The 16,204-nt window shown below is 45.2% G+C and overlaps 1 protein-coding gene across 3 annotated transcripts in view; it reads right to left on the reverse strand.

The window, feature by feature from the left end:
- The window catches only part of JCAD (junctional cadherin 5 associated), a 59,538-nt gene that overhangs the window by 26,312 nt on the left and 17,022 nt on the right, over window positions 1–16,204 (reverse strand). For 2 of the 3 annotated variants that reach the window (XM_077936802.1, XM_028749983.2), the window contains exon 1: window positions 10,144–10,316. The exons of the other annotated variant lie outside the window; for it this stretch is intronic. The gene's annotated coding sequence lies outside the window, so the exon portion shown is untranslated. Of the gene's footprint in view, window positions 1–10,143; window positions 10,317–16,204 lie in introns of those variants that run through there. 3 annotated transcript variants of the gene reach the window in all.

Raw genomic sequence — 16,204 nt, forward strand, 5'->3', positions numbered from 1 at the left:
CAGACGTTGGCTTTGTTTCATTATCTTCATAATAATCCCTGCCTTGAGTAAATGCCTGTTAAGAAAAGTAAGGCTGGTGACAGGGTTGTGTACATGTGGGTTTTTAAGAGTTTCACAAGAGTGTTGTGAACTTCACAACAGAAAGATGTGGCTTGTGTGGTGTGAACACTCATTTTGTTTTTCCTGCTGGTAAAACAGGTTTTCAGATTGCTTTTAAAACCTGCAAAAAACAGTTTGGCCATTGCTCTGCCCATTTTGGTCTCTGACATTTAGACCCCACCTTTCCCCCCAAGGTGGCATACAGGGTTCTCTCCCTCCACATTTAATCCCCACAACAACCTGTAAAGTAGGCTGAGAGGCAGTGACTGGCCCAAGGTCACCCCAAGAGCTTGGGGATTTGAACCCTGATCTCCCAGCTCCTAGTCTGTCACTCTAACCACTCCACCACACTGGCTCCCACCAGAATTTGTGCTTGCACAACAGAATGATCTCCTCTGTGCATCCCCCTAAATCATCTTTCCCTGAGGCTCATCTTTCTCGACAGCCTTCTCCTTCCTTGCCCATCCCTCTATATCGTCTCATTCATTAAGCCTATCAAAGTACAGGGAGAATCAACTCAAGAAAGAACTTCAGACAGAAACATTTTATTCCTTCTGATCCACCTCTACCAGTTCTGAAAACAAAAGAACAACAGCATCAAAATAAATTCTGCTGGTTTTTAATGACACCTAGCATTGGACGAAGTCCTCCAAAGAGAACATGTCAAGTTTGTTCTTGGTGGTGGAGGGGGGGAGGGAGAAAAAGAGCAGGGAGGCTTAAGCAGTGCTCACTGGCATTCCAGAGAGATGTCACAGCCTCCTTTACTTATTTGGGACGGCAGAGTGTACATTTCCTCCAGGCACAACTCCTATTTCGCAGTCTTCAATGAACACGTTTGAGGTGTATGTTGGTGTGGAAATATAGTGTCAATACCTCCCACCCACCCCAAGAAAATCCACTAACCCAAATAGGCTATTCTTTCATATTGATTACAGTTGCCACCTAACTTGTAAGATCTTGGGAATTACGAGGAAGACTATATCAAACCATCCCTCTCCCCCGCCCCCCAAAAATAATCCTTCGCACGAACTGCTACAAGGTCACAATACCTGCATTTGGTCATTGAGTGAGAAGAAATGTTTTAACGAAGAATCTATCAAGGCGTTTGTATGACAAGCAACACAGGTTATAAAACTTGGGCTCCACGATCAAAAGGAACACACACATCTACAACGCAAAATAGTACATTCAGTGTGGGAGTTAAGTGGGGAGGCATAAATGAAGATACCTCTTTGGTGCCTTTCCAACCTTTGGTCTCCAGCTGTTGTTTGGACTACAACTCCCATCATCCCTAGCTAGCAAGATCAGTAGTCAGGGGTGATGGGAATTGTAGTCCAAAAACAGCTAGAGACCAAAGGTTGGGAAACACTTGTTTTAAAGGGGTTTGTTGATTGGGATACAGACAGAGACTACCCATTGAGCCAAGAGATAAAGACCCAAATGCTCTGCCTGCTTTCTTGCCCTGTCTTCTGGGACAATTTACAAGACCTTTAGGATGGCTTGGGGAAATAAATTTTTTGGTCAAGATTAATGCCACAAAGCTATCGAAATGAATTTGTTTGTGACACATTTGTATCAGCAACAGAAATGATCACAGGTTTATGGTTAGAAAGTTACCAAAATACTTACTTGATGTACAGTGGTACCTCGGTTTACAAACTTAACCCGTTCCGGAAGTCTGTTCTTAAACAGAGGTGCACTTTCCCTAATGAGGCCTCCCGCCACCGGTGCCCTTCCACCGTTCGGATTCCGTTCTTAGACCGAGGTAAAGTTCTCAAACCAAGACACTATTTCTGGTTTTGCGAAGTTTGTAAACCAAATTGTTCTTAAACCGGACTGTTCTTAAACCGAGGTACCACTGTACTTATTTGGATGCTTACTTACGGCACACTTCAGAATGCCTTGACTAAATATACAAAACATCAACCTGGCTCTAGGCAAAGGTTGATGGACAATTTCACCATTCATTAGATTCCACCCCCCAAATCTTGGTTTCACGGCTGCCCAGCTGCTGTTGACCCATGAAAGGGCCTACTCCTTCTCGGTGGAAATGTCCTCATTAACAACATTCAGGAAGAATTTTAACAATTCTGCTCATTTGATGGCTTAAAGATAGACACTGTTCCCAGCAACCGTGAAATTATTAGCTATGAGGGTATGTGACCTTTTCAAAAAAAATTAGATGCTCTTAATATTTTTAGATGCCCTAAATAAGTTTTCATTTTATTTTTAGCAGTATTGTTTTGCTACTTCGTTGTCTGCCGCCCTTTCGAGAGGAAGGGTGGGTCAGAAATTTAAGAAATAATAATGATGCAATATTCATCTTTTCACCTCTGTAGTGAATTCCACATGTCTCTCCAGCTGTTTATCTTGTTATTGCAGAGAGATAGCCCTGTTAAGTTGTATTTGAGGTGAGTTGATGAGGAACAGGACTGAACATGCTGACCCCCACTCCACTCCAAACACTCATGCATTTTGCTTAACATCTGCATGTAACCTGTGTGTGTACACAACAAAAGCTGGAAAGAGCGATGTGCACACACAGCTGCATGCAGATGAGCTCGTTTTGCTCCGAAAGGCAGATGACCATTTCAAATAAATAAAAATACATGATCAGCTGAATGTGTGAATGTGGATAATCCTTCCACCCCAGTCACCTCTTTGTTCATCACAATGTGTGAATAGGACTGTTGTTGTTTCAGGGTTACTCCATCATTCAGAGAAATTTCAGTTTACCCACCTTGAAGGCCTGACTAATTTCAGGGTCCTATCCAAACTCTTCTCATGGGGCTCATGCCATGCCTCTATGACCAAGGGAACAGGAACTTCAACTCATGAACTTTCAGATGTTGTTGAACCACAACTCCCATCATCCTTGTCCATTGGCTGTGCTGACTGGGGATGATGGGAATTGAAGTCAAACAACACCTGAAGGGCCACCAGTTCCCCACCCTCATCAACTGAGTGGCCAGGCCAACTATCAGAAGCTAGGGATGATGGGAGTTGTAGTCCAACAACAGCTGGAGACTCAAGTTTGGGAAACCCTGCATTAGAATATTTATACCTTGTTTTGCAAATAAAAAGTTCCAAATAGTTGCCTATTAGATACCAATATTTTTCTACAGAGTTACAGAGGGAGCAATGAGGGAAGGAATAAGGGAGGCTTACTGCCACCAGAGAGATAAGCAGTGCCCAGATGTGCCTTACACATGGGATGGAGAAGCACAAGTGTCCTTGGTTAAAATACTGAAGGTGAAAAAGAGGAGGAATGGAGAGGGAAGCAAGAAAACAACATATAACTTGGAACTATAGTGAGACCCTACCCAAGAGACTCAAACTCTATTCAAAATTATAAGGAGTACAACACTGAATTGAGTATCCTGCTGCTTCTCACTTGCTGAATGACAAACCTCAAATGCTTAAAGTATTTCTCACTGAGTTTAGGCATGTTCAGTATTCCAGTAGTAATAGTAATAATAATTTATTATTACGGTCAAATATTAGTTCAAGAAGCACAACTGAGACTGCTTTCACAAGAGTGAAATAGACATTTAAAACAATATACAATAACAGCTTATAGATTAAAATTGAAATAGTCCTAAGGTTAAACTAACATGCAGATTGTCCCTGGGACACCCAGGAGGCCAGCTACAGCAGTTTTCCTAGTGATCTATTTGTTCCAGGGGGTGTTCTGTGCCTACAAATCTGTGCACAGAATCTGGCGACCATCCGGGTCATCTTGTGATTTTTGCCTAAGAGGAGGACATTGAAATTTAGGCTTGTCCAGAAGGTCAGCAAGCCTCACCAGATGAGGGTCGATGGTATCTCTACGTGCCTCATCATAAAAAGGACATCTAAAAAAAAAGTGTTCAGGGCTTCCTATTTCCCCTAATGGGCAGGCACAAATTCTCTGAGTGTACAGGACTTTTCCTTCCAGGACCGGCGAGGGAAGAGCCGAACTTCTGGTAGTTTTAAGTAAGGATAATGAACGGGCTTACGCTGAAGAAGATCTGAATGTAGAGACTGGAATGAGACAATTGTAAAGTGGGGACAATATTTACTACCCTGGTGTTACAGATGTGCTTCAGAGAGCACTATGTGATCCACTACAAGCAAAACACCCAGTCAGCTTCACCACTCTGGTGAGACAGCTGATTTTCCAGTGTAGTGAAAGGGCAGAGAATTGCTGGTTATTTAATCTGCCAGCACCAGATTTAGGACAGTGCAGGCAGTTCCTCTGCCCAGGGTACCAATGCAAGGGGGAACAAAATAATGACATCATGTACTTGGAGGCATGCGCAGAACAGAAAGTGAGAGAGGGAAGGGTGCCAAATTTTGTCCTCGCTCAGGGCTCGGTATTACCCAAGTCCGCCCCGATGTTACTTTTTGTAGCAGCTATAGTATTTTAAAGGTGTGAGAGAAGCACTTTGCCTTAGATGCTAGAATCACTTGACTGGCCTTTGATACAAGGCACCTTGACTTAGACCAGCCCTACCATCATTGTGACAGGTGAAGAATATGCAGAAGGCTTGCCTATTGCATCTTGGCTCATTCTGTACATAGAGACAAATTTCAGTAACCTATGGGATCCCCATCAGTAGGAATGAGCTGCCTCCCCTACACACCTTCCCAGTAACAAGAGTATAGAGCGGTTTCTGCTCTTATCATCACAGCGCCCCAAAAGAGCAGTACCATAATGCCCCTTCCCAGCTGGAATGAAAACAAAACAAAGAGCTGCAACTACTGAAATTATGGTTGGAGTTAAACCTGATTCCCATCTCTGACAGTTCTGGTGGGAGGTGAAATTCCCATCCCCGACAAATCGCAGTCATCAAGAACAAACCCTGGATAGCGAAAACCCCAGAAAAGGGGTACAAGGTTTGCTCCATAATACAATCAAAGTGATCAACCTGTTCCGACAAGCTTCAAGCATTAACAGCTCTTTTCTGACAGCTCAAGTCACCTAGGATTTAGTCTCCTTTCCTTTCCTTTTTATTTTTTTATTAAAAAAAAGAGCATTAGGAGAAAAAGAGGATGACCACAAGTAAAGGAAGATAAGGACTCCAGTACCAGGCTGGTCTAGTTAGGATGATTGAAATCCATGTTACTTTCCTTTCACCTGAATGGTTCAAGTTTGCATACCTTTAAGGCATGAATTTCAGGCTGTACTTTTTGCATTTCATTGCCAGCTAACGGGGCTGCATGCCATTTATTTTCCTCTGCACCCATAAAGATATATGCCTGCCTACTGAGGACGGCACTCCATGCATCTAATAAAATGGAAACTATACCACATACAAAAATTGTTAGGCTTGGATCAAGTTCAATTAAGCAAAGTCTGCCACCCTAGCCCTCCTCCCTTCAGCTATCTGTGCTCCCCGAAAAGATCAGCCGCAACTTTTGGAAAGCCACTATGATAGAAATCAAGGTGCCAAGCCATTAGCGAGAGACTGACCTGTAAGTGTATGCTAGGTACGTGTGGATGCTGAGAACCACCAGTTGCTCCAGAAGTCAAAAACTTATATACCTTATGCAGTCATCTTTCAGCATCTGTTATTATAATGATTACTGTTCCATTGAATTTTCTACGACGGTGCTCTCGAGACAAACTTGGCCAGGCCTCCCATGCATGTTAATAGATCCCATCAGCCTGCACAGTCATCTACAGTTAGATCCTACAGAGTTCACTGAGGCCGCTGAAGACTTGCACTTTCCTTTGTAGCTGGAACCGAGCAAGCTTCCCCCAGAATTCCACTGCCAGGCCATGGGCCCTTGGAACAATACACAATAGCCTGCAAGATAACCTTTTCCACGAAAGGAGTAGAAAACAACATCTGTTAAAACCCAAATACATGGCTTTGCTAAAAGGCCCAAAGGACTTTGGAGGTGCAGCTCTCGGTGAGTTGAGAGAGTTCAGAAAAGGGAAAGTTTAAACACAGCCATGATTGCATGCTGTGCTGTATTCCCCTCCATCAAACACACATGCACTCCAGCTCCAAGTTAATTAGGGTGGACTCCAGCCAAATCTGTTAACATGCAAGACTCAGGCCACATTTCACAATGAGCAGGTCACCTCTCCCAAGAACTTCAGAAACCATCACCCCGAAGATAAATATACTCTGGCCAAAATGAGGCTTGCATTTGTGCAGGTGGCTGCTTTGACACAGTCCAAAAAAAGTATTTGTTCAACGATCTCACCATAATTAAGCACAGTTTTGCAAAGATTATTTGCTTTCCTCTTCATAAAACAAGAAGTCCTTTGTTTACTCCCCCCATTGTGTTCCTTAGATCATGAGAGACAAGTCTAATTGTGTACAATACAATATACCACTGTAATCTGTCAAAAATGGAGAGAGGATAAAGTGGTGATCCTCAAATTGCTTTCGTCTCGTTGGCTACTCCGAAATAAGCAAGCAATTACGGAAGAGTGGTCTAAGGGATCAAGGCACTCTTTGCAGTGTTATTTCTGGAATGTGGAGTTATTTCCTCCTCACCCACTGCTGTTACTAGTAGCATGTCACGTGGTATGCAAATCTAGGGGTTGACTGGCACACTGGGTGGCATGCAAATTGCATCCACTCTTGGATCAGTTTATCACAGACCACCTTGGGAGCAAATTAAGCGCAGCACAACTTGTCAAAGACTAGAAGAGCTTCAGGTCCCATGCAAGGGCCTGTGCCCTCTGGATATTGTTATATACAACTTCCACCAACCTTGACCATTGCCTTTTTTGCCTGGGTCTGATGTCCAGTTGGAGTCCAACAGCTGATGATGTGGTGTTGGGGCAGGGCTGACCTAACAGCCTGACAGCCAAGTCACTAGGGAAAAGAGGGGGCGGGTAGGCGGGCATGGTGCAAATGCACCAGCAGAGCCCATCAGACGCTCTTACTGGTCTGTCTGTTTGCACTGCACTAACCTCCCCCTGCCCCACCACTCCATCCACTATTGGCAACATCTGCACAATTAGCAACTGCAGGAACAGCTTTTTAGCAACAAACTAAAAGCACAGGAAGCCAAGCGAGATGGGGATCTATGCCTGTGGGTGGGGCAGGGGGGCTTGAACGCTTTTGCCCCCCACATTGTGGGCCTGCTCTGGATTAGTGCCCCATGTGCTTGCAATCTGCATCGTGAAGAACCTACCCATCACCAAGTCTTGGGGTGGAATGAGGTGTATCTTTCTGCACCAATTTGTCCAAGACTGACCCAGAAATGAACACAATCTTAAAAGGGGTTATTAAATGATGATGAATCAACACCCCCCATAGTCCACCCCAAATCAACTTACAGCATTTACCGAAGGAACCATACTTTTCATTAAACTCTTTCCGTAGGCTATGAAGTTTTAAAACCCTACCTATACTTGTTCAAAGCTGCATATTTTTTTTTTCAACTAAAGCTGACTGTGTCAACATTGCTGACTATTATAAACTAAATGCGCCTAAAATAGCAGACAAGTGTGTGGCATTTTATGGCTGAAATTGATTACATCTTGGAAGAGCGGTGCAGAGAATGGGAGACCTGGAGTTCACTGCAGTCTTCAACAAGCATTTAATTCAATATATTTATAGTGTATAGCTCTGGACAGAGCTTTAGCTGGGGAACAATAAACACCCCAGGGATGCAAAGGCAGCAGGATCCTGGCAGAGAACTTTGCATGCTTTAATTTAAGTGTTAGATCCCTAAGACTTAATTCCTATCACTCTGTGAGCACCAGAAGTATCACATGTCCCAGTCCAAGAGGATTTTAAGAGCACACGAACTAATCCAAAACTTTGAGAAAGGGGGCTGGGAATATTACATGGCGTCTATAAACTATATTAGTGATGGGAAAGAGGCTTAACTCAGCAGAAGGTCCCAGGTTCAATCCCTGGTTTCTCCAGGTAGGGCTGGGAATTTCCCCTCTCTGAAACCTGGGAGAGCTGCTGCCAGACAATACAGACAGCAAGATGGGCCAGTGGTCTGAAGGCACATGCAGACTGCATGGCCAGGTGGATGGGGTACGTCATACGTTTATGTAATTTGCTAAAGGAAAGGAAATTGCAACTCACTTTTTTCTCCTTTCTCATTTTATTTCTTTACACTTAAAACAGTGTACAGAAAATGGTGTCAGGATTCAACCATATAAAAAGCTTTGCCCTCTTTTACCTGCTGCTTATGAGCTGGCTACACTCACCTGTAGCCCAGGAGAGGCCACTCTGCATATGGTCAGAGGCACTCTCCTTCACCTCCTTGTACTTTTCAATCTGAGCTCTTAGGATCTAGAGGAGCCCTTACAAATTCTGACTCAAGTCCTCAATCTTAAATCACTGTTCAGTATGACAAATATCTTAACTATTTAGATATAAACATTGAGAAACAAAACATTTTCACTGATATAAAAGCTCCCCTTTTTGCCATAGGTGAAAACATTTTGTTTCTGAATTGTACCAAGAATGACATTTGCTAGGTACTTGTTATTTGGGAGAATGGACTGCATTCTTTCAGCACACCTGATCTCCATGGAAGATTCAACTTACACATAAAACAAACAGGAGCAGGGAATCTCAGAGTGGTGCTCAGAAACTGACATTTAATATGCATTTAGAAAACAATCTTCTTCAGAGCCCAACGATTCTCCATTTACCCAATATTTTGGACTACAACTTCAGCCTGCAGTCTGGAGGGCACCAAGTTCAAGCCCGGAATACCTTTTTTCATTATTGCACTGATAGCCCGTTTCATCACACAATTTGCAGGCATGATTTTCCTCTTGTCCTGTAAGACAAGGAATGTCTGTGCTCAGATCTGCAAATCTGCATTTCCTCAGACCATATAGAAATGCTATTGTTTCTGTACTGAGTTACTATAGCCAAGCAGCTAGTCCATGGCACCCATTGCCTTCCAAGCAGGGCACCACAGGCACCACTCAGTTAAGCTGTCTAACCCTAAATCCAGCCCTGTGTAAAACGGAAATTCACCAAACTTCTCAGGGATTTCCTTTCATTCCACTGGTGTGGCTTAATGTTAAGCGTGGGGTGCGCAGTGGGGAACCACTGTTCAAATCTCCACTCAGGCAAGAAGCTCCCTGGGTGACACACCTCATCTACCTCACAGGGTTGTTGTGAGGGTGAAATGGAGGGAGGGGTGGAGGGAGGGAGTGAAGGGCAGCCCTGATTCCTGGAAGGGTGTGGGAGGTAAACTTAAAATCATCTAAGATTTCTATGTGCTTCTCCCACACACTGAAGGAGAGGAAGCAGGTAGATAAGACGCAGAAGTACATTTCGTGTCCCCCACCCCCAGAGAAAGAGATGCAAAAGCTTCAAAACCACCCAGCAGACGGGCTTTTTGTGGTGGAGAGAACGGCACTTTGCACATGCTCAAACCAAGCCTCGTTACTTATCAGCTGGATAGTGGAAAACTGCTCCAAAGCTAAGACCTTCTCAGGTGCAAATCCACCGCTTTAATTCTACCCTCCTTCCCCCAAAAATGGGGGGGGGGGAGTGAAATGGGGCAACAATTAGATAATCTCCCTCCACACACACACACACACACACACACAAAACTCTGAGTGAGACACTCCACCAAGTAGAGCGTGAGAAGAGAGTATCTGGCCTCCAGATTTGGAGGGGAGTTGTTATTCCTATCCCCTACTCCGCACCCTTCCAGCCCAGCCCGGGCAGCGCCGCGCCGAGATCTGCCGGGCTACCGCCGTCTTGGCTGCCAGCACGTGCAGTCGGCGACCGCACCCTCCGTCCATCTCCATAGAGGGAGGGGGCTGAGAGATGGCGAGAAGGGAAAGGCAGGCGGAAACGACACCCCCCCCCCCGCACAAACACAAAAATCTGCTGGGGAACGACGGCCGAAACTTTTGAGGCGCCCCAGTATAGAATCGCACGGCTACGTGACAGCCAGGCCGGCTTGGAAAAGGAGGGCGGAGGTGGGGGGGGGAGGTCTCTTCTCTTCCCCCGAGGCAGATTTCCAGCACAAGGCACCGCAATAGTCCAGAGGAGGTGATGGACGGGAGAGAGAGAGAAAAAGCAGCCGCTCGGCCGGCCGGCGACTTACCCTGGGGCTCATCCGCCCCCATGGTGGCCTCGGTGCGCTCTGCGCTCGGGACGGAGCCCCGCAAGGAGGGAGCGGTGCGGAGGGAGCAGGCCGGGTGGGGAGAGAGAGAGAGAGATGCCTCGCCCCCCTTCCCTTCCCTTCCTCTCCTCTCCAGCGCTCGGCTGGCTTTGAAGGGAGCGAGCAGCTCTCCCTGCAAGTTCTGCAAGCCGCCTCCGCCTCCGCCTCCTCCTTCCTGAACACCTTGTGGGCTTCCTTAAGTTCGCTTCGGCTTGAAAAAGGAAAGCAGCCTCTTTGGCAAACCCACAGAGCCGGGCGGTAGCATTCTCTCAGCGCACTGCTTGTCAACACACACACACACACACAGAGCCACAAAGACATCACCGTGGCTTTTAAACAAAAAACAAAACACACCATGAAATCTTGGGAAAGTTGCATCCTTGTTGTTTAGCAGGGATAAGACACATAAACTTTCGGTGACAGCTTGGTCAGGTTTTTGGTGGTCCAGCTAGAGGTGAGGAACGTATTTCAATTCGAGAGCAGCACTGTCTTCTTCTGGGTAATTTTCCTGCGGGCCACAAGCTGGCGGTCAGCGGGACCAGAGGCACACTTGTACATTTACACATGTAAATTTTACCTCTGTACAGCAGTCTAGTTTCTACACATGCTCACACACCCCTCTCAACCCTCCATACCCGCGAGCATCCTCAGAAAGGACACACAATCTTCTTATGACTACACTTAGAGCTCACCTTTCCTCCAGGGAGCTGCTCTAGGTGGCATGCATAGTTCTCTTCCTCCCCATTTTATCCTCACAATAACCCTGTGGGGTAGGGCTAGGCTGAAAGTCTGTGGCTGCTCCAAGGTCCCCAACATGGCTGGGATTTGAACCCTGGTCTGCCAGGTCCTGACCTAGTCCAACACTCTAACCTGTACACCACACTGGCTCTAAACGTAAAGCAAAATTAAGGCAAATTTGGAAGGACCTGTTGAGATGGAACAACTGTAATCCCAAGCCTATGCAGGTTAGCGTTGCACCAGTAGGGGGAAAGTTCCATAGAACACAGTGGGAATTACTTCTGAGCAAGACGCCAAAGGGAGGACCATGACTCAGTGGTGCAGGCTACAGTGCATTATGTTCAATCCCTTACATCTCCGGGGAGGACTGGGAGAGAGACTCCCATCTGAAACCCTGGAGAGCCACGGCTAGGCTACTAAAATGGAAGGATCTCAGGGAGCTTCCAATGCCACCAAGCAAAGGATTGTGCAGCAAAAGAACTTTTGATAATATCAGTAAACTTCCTCAGGGGTTTCTCCCACTTCTCTAGAGCAGAGATTCTCAGACCACGTGCCGTAAGAGCCTCCCTCCCACACCTCTTATGGGACACAGCTTGAGAATCCTTGTTCCAAAATGTATGCCATGAAGAATTAAGGTAACCCCCCCCCCCCGTGCGCGCACTTGAAATATTCACACTCTGCACAGCGCTGGTGCTGCTTTTGCCACTATATGGGCAACAATATCATCCCAAAAGAGGCAGGACTCTGGATGATGAGTCACAAACAAACTTGAAAGTCTCACTATCACCTCATTTACTTGCCACAGCAAGGGGAGCCTGTTGATTACCCAGGTACTTCAGCAGATGAAGCCACTCTTGCTCAGGGAGGGAAATCCTGGGGCTGTTCCTCTCCCTCCCCCTCCCCCCCCCCCCGGTTTTAATGCTATATGAAGACACCATGACTATGTAACCATTGACATGGTAAACCTGTGCCCAGGTTGTACCACTTCAGACTAGGGTGGGGTGGGGATGTTACTTCAGACTATGATTCTCAGCTTCCTGAAAGCATCTGGATGGCCAGTTGGGAAGAGAAGCGCACCGCTCCATCCCTTCCTACTGTGGTCGCATGTTTCCCCGTATCTTTTTATATCCTGCTTATTATGGATTCATTTCCTATGAATGGAGTCTCTACCTTCCACCTTGCACTTGTCTTATCTTTGCAGAGCAAGAACCATGTTCTTCAGGGTCCCTGTCAGCTCAGGCACACTGACTTTGCTTCATTCAAAATGCATAGCAGAGTTATTTGTTCAGGAAGAAAGCATAATACTTGTACCAGGAGAGGAATACAGGCATCCACAGGAATTATTGTCACTGTGGGGCGGGAGGCAAAGAAAAACACTGAAAGGAGGAAGCAAGCTTCCCCCCCCCCTCCAAAGAATAACACCTGTACATTTTGTTGCATATCTCAGGTTCTACAAATGCAATTAACTTACTCATTCTGAAAAATGAAAGCTGGGAATCTGGGGATTAGGGTTCATCTGGAAGGTCAAACATGTTGGGCGTTAATATAAAGCATTACACTTTTTAGACTGATTCATTTTTTTGTCATTTAACAAGAGTGTGACACAGAAAATTATTAGGCGAAACTTTCCCCATCATGCCAGGGGATGTTTGGGCAACTCCCAGCACCCTTTAAAAGCAACTGTTTCCTGCATTCTTTGGAGGGAAGCGATGACTGTTTCAGTAGTATAAGAGGGTTTTAAATGTCATGTGTGAATGTGACAACAACAAAGAAGGGTAGCAAACCTTCCTGGCAAGCAGAAGAACGGGAGAAGGGGCAAAGCTGTCTGTGGAAAAATGGGATGGACAGCCGTTATTTACTCTTACAAGGGGAGCTAAACTCTAAGATTATCCCCTAATAAAGAAATGCTCTGGAGAATGGCAGCAGTGGCCTATTGGGGAAAAAACACACCACTTCACTTATGCAGTCTGTGCTTTTTATGGTGTGAGATGATGAGAGATTAAACTATATCTCCCCCTCACATTGTGTCCCCTTATCACATATTACTTTTGATGAGTCATGTTGTGGTAAGTGAAGTGGTGTGTCTGTTGAAAACCAAGATGGGTGATACTGTTGTCTTCAGTGGGATCAAGGCCTGGCTGCAAGTGATTATTCCCCAAAGCACAGGCACCTAGATTGGCAGATGTTGCCCCATCCTCAGCTTTGCTTGACCAGGGTTGGTGATTTTCCTCTGCCTTTAGAAGACAGAGCCCACTCCCTATTTCTTCCCCTGTCCTTTACATCTCATGAGTTGTTTAGATTATGATGCCGTAGGTCACATGCATCCCATACATTTGCAGCAACATTATACTGCTTTAACAGTCATGATTTCCCCCAAAGAAATCTGGGTACCACAGTTTGCTGAGGGTGCTGAGAGTTGCCTATTCCCCACAGAGAGCGGCCATTGGTAGAGTGGGTTTAACGAACGACAGTTCCCAGAATTATTTGACAGCTTAAAGGAGTGCAAATTGCAACTTATTTCTGAAAATGAAATTGTGTTTATATACTTTTAACAAATCACTCAGCTGGGCATGAAAGAAGTGATTAACAAGGCAATCCTACATGTGTCTACTTGTAAGTAAGTCTCGCTGAGCTCAATGAGGCTTACTCCTAAGGAAGTAGGTGTGGGATTGCAGCCTCAATGACACGAGCAGACTTTAGCAGCTGCCAGCTGGTTTCACTTTGCAGAAGTTAATATGTGTGTTAATTTTTTCATTCAAAACTCTCTCTCTTTTTTACACAGTTTTCTCTAAAGCCCTTGAGGCCTGGTTTGCATTTCAGAGCATATCTCAAAACTGCCAAATACCTGAAGGCGACCATAACTAACTCATCACATATGCAGATTAAATGTGCAGCTCTCTTACTCCTCTTATCCTACACAGAAGATCTTAAAGCTGCAATATATTACATGTTCAACAGGCGCTATTCAAAAACAAAGTCACAATTAGCCTTCCCAGGGAAAAATGTCCCACGATGGCTAGCCACCTGTTTAGAAAAAATATGCACCCCTGTATTTTCATCTAAAGCAGAGGAGCACCCAGTGCTTTACCGCAACAATCTGGAAAGAGGGGGAGATGCCTCTTTTTCTTTTTCTTTTTTACTAGCACTTTGCTTCCTTTTTCACAGCATTTTTGACCTTGGTCATGTGGTGATTAAATTTCTTAACAGTTTTAACAGCTTCCTAAACATTCTTTCGCATGAAGAACAGGAGGGCTTGTGGGAGGCAAGGAAGGAAGCCAAGCAAGGAATCCTTTTTGCCAATGTGCTCCTTGACATATCACACAGGCTTATTCACTGTACCTCACACATGATGCTAGCAGGTGCAGTCCTCAGGTCATCTACTCCAGAGCAGCCTATGAATCTCTTTCGTAATCCTAGAAGGAATACTGGCTTGGCCTAGGACAAAGGCTGTAATTCTATGCATAAAACAGTGAGATAAACATAGGAAGTGTTTGGAGGCAGCACTAAACCACAATTGTGCAATATGAACAAGTCCTCCTGGTCACACATGGCCAAGAAGAGGAGTTGGGAAGCTTTTGTTAAAACACACACACGCACATATACACACAATTTGTACTGTTTTTTAAACAAATGTAAGAGCCATGAAACACTTATCCAGCAGTACATCTAATGGTGTTTGTTCTATCCAAGGCCTTTAGACATAAACTCACACTTTTGCTTCACCTTTTAGCTAAGAACATCCTTTCCTTCACCTCTCGGCTCCCCACACCCAAGCCAACATCATATAGGAGGGTCTCCTGAGCCTCCAGATTTTTGGGGGGGAGGGGATATGCAGCTGTAGCATGGAAGACAGGGCAGGAAACCCCTTCTAAAACAGGTATCCTACTTTCCACGCAAATCAGAAGATAATCTGTAGCTATAGAAGGGCAGCAAACACATAGACAAAGACATCCCTTAACTGATAGGGCATCAGACTTCAATTCAAATCCCATGGAGAGATAAAGCAGAACTGGTGCTGTTGTTATTTCTCCTCACCTCTCTGCTAATCCAAAGAAAGCATGACATCTGAGATAATACAGAGGCAAAGAGCACACTTATTTACTCTATACATTTGGCTGCCAGATAAATGGATGATCTATCTCTGCCCTTTATGAATCTTATCAAATGGTCATTAATTTGTTCTTGCTTCATCTCAGCTGCTCCCTAAGCTTCTTTGGGGAGTCTTTCTTGAGACTACCTAAACAAGGGGGTGGGTAATTAAGATAAGCTTTGCAAATGCTGACCTGCTAGATCAAAGAGGGGTTCAGGGAAAGTACTCAGGCCCACCATACATCAGTAAAGATGGAACAGATAACTTTAAGAAGAGGTCAATTGCAAGTCAATTACATATGCTTAGGATTGTTTTCTGAATTCAACAAAATATATGAGTTGTCCTCTTTTTGCAGTCAGGAAGTAGAGAATTCCTAAGAAGGGGATGACTAATAAGTCAACAAAAGTTACAAGGCTATAAAATTGTTCCTGACCTGCCTGCCCATAATAAATTCGTACCTATGTTAGGGACGTTACATTCCGAGCTATCACACATTTAAGTGAAGTCTTGTATATTGGGAGCACCACTGAAGAAGCCTGCAAGCACACAGTCGCTCCCTCCAAACCTTGTTGCTCAAACTCGAACTCTCCACAGGCCTCAAAGGTCAGTGCAAGGGCTCCTGGAATTTCACTTGCAAAGGCCCGTGGGATTGCTAGATGCTGTTTGTGTGCAATTTTTCCAATTTTTACACTCTTTTACAGGCATTTTCACCCCTTTTTGTTTGTGGTGATGCGCTGTCGCCCATGTCTTGTATGTACATAAATGGGTAGTTGCCTGTATGAGAAGCCAGCATAAGTTACGCTTCCTTAAGTTTAGCCAGCATAAAGTAACTCAGATCCAAACCCCATTCAGGAGTGGGGCTACTGCCAGCTGAGCCAGCCTAAACTTTCCAAAGGGGAAACAAACCTTTGAAATAGAGTTGAATTACACCACCTGCCAACTTAGCAGTTTGAAAGCATGTCAAAGTGCAAGTAGATAAATAGGTACCACTCTGGCGGGAAGGTAAATGGTGTTTCCGTGCGCTGCTCTGGTTCGCCAAAAGCAGTTTAGTCATGCTGGTCACATGACCCGGAAGCTGTACGCCGGGTCCCTTGGCCAGTAAAGCGAGATGAGCGCCGCAACCCCAGAGTTGTCCGCAACTGGACCTAACGGTCAGGGGTCCCTTTACCTTTTCAT

Source organism: Podarcis muralis, chromosome 12 (assembly GCF_964188315.1).
Source record: "Podarcis muralis chromosome 12, rPodMur119.hap1.1, whole genome shotgun sequence".
NCBI lineage: Eukaryota > Metazoa > Chordata > Lepidosauria > Squamata > Lacertidae > Podarcis > Podarcis muralis.